The sequence below is a fragment of the Nomia melanderi genome, unplaced genomic scaffold (assembly GCF_051020985.1).
Source record: "Nomia melanderi isolate GNS246 unplaced genomic scaffold, iyNomMela1 scaffold0014, whole genome shotgun sequence".
NCBI classification, from domain to species: Eukaryota; Metazoa; Arthropoda; class Insecta; order Hymenoptera; family Halictidae; genus Nomia; species Nomia melanderi.
The window spans coordinates 7,875,886-7,876,840 of NW_027475130.1; positions in this window are offsets into that span (position 1 = coordinate 7,875,886).

The window sequence follows — 955 nt, forward strand, 5'->3', positions numbered from 1 at the left end:
TTTTCCCCTGACCCTGAGTGTCCGGCCCCATGAGACGGTGGTTTTATCGGCCCCTGGTGGTCCGAGGTCGTTCCCGCTGCACAGATTCATGCGCCATGGCCTCCTACAGACAATGCGCGTTGGTTTAATGCGCTATGTGTAATAGCACCCGAGATATCACCAGATATATATTGGATTTTTGCCTGACCCTGAGTTCTCGGCCCGATGAGACTGTGGTTTTCTCGGCCCCTGGTGGTCCGAGGTCGTTCCCGCTGCACAGATTCATGCGTCAGGGCCTCCTGCAGACAATGCACTTTGATTTATCGAGCTATCTCTAATGGCACCCGATCTATCACCAGATATATAATGGATTTTTCCCTGACCCTGAGTGTCCGGCCCCATGAGACTGTGGTTTTCTCGGACCCTGGTGGTCCGAGGTCGTTCCCGCTGCACAGATTCATGCGCCAGGGCCTCCTACAGACAATGCACATTGATTTATTGCGCTATCTGTAATAGCACCCGAGATATCACCAGATATATATTGGATTTTACCCTGACCCTGAGTGTCCGGCCCCATGAGACGGTGGTTGTCTCGGCCCCTGGAGGTCCGAGGACGTTCCCGCTGCACAGATTCCTGCGCCAGGGCCTCCTGCAGATAATTCACTTTGGTTTATTGCGCTATCTATAATAGCACCCGAAATATCACCAGATATATGCTGGATTTTCACATGACCTTGGGTGACGGATTCCGAATATCTGTAATTTTCTCGGCCCCTGGTGGTTCGAGGTCGTTCCTGCTGCACAGACTCATTCGCCTGTGCCTCCTACAGACAATGCACTTTGATTTATCGCGCTATCTGTAATAGCACCCGAGATATCACCAGATATATATTGGATTTTTCCTCGACCCTGAGTGTCCGGCCCCTTGAGACGGTGGTTTTCTCGGCCTCTTGTGGTCAGAGGTCGTTCCCGCTGC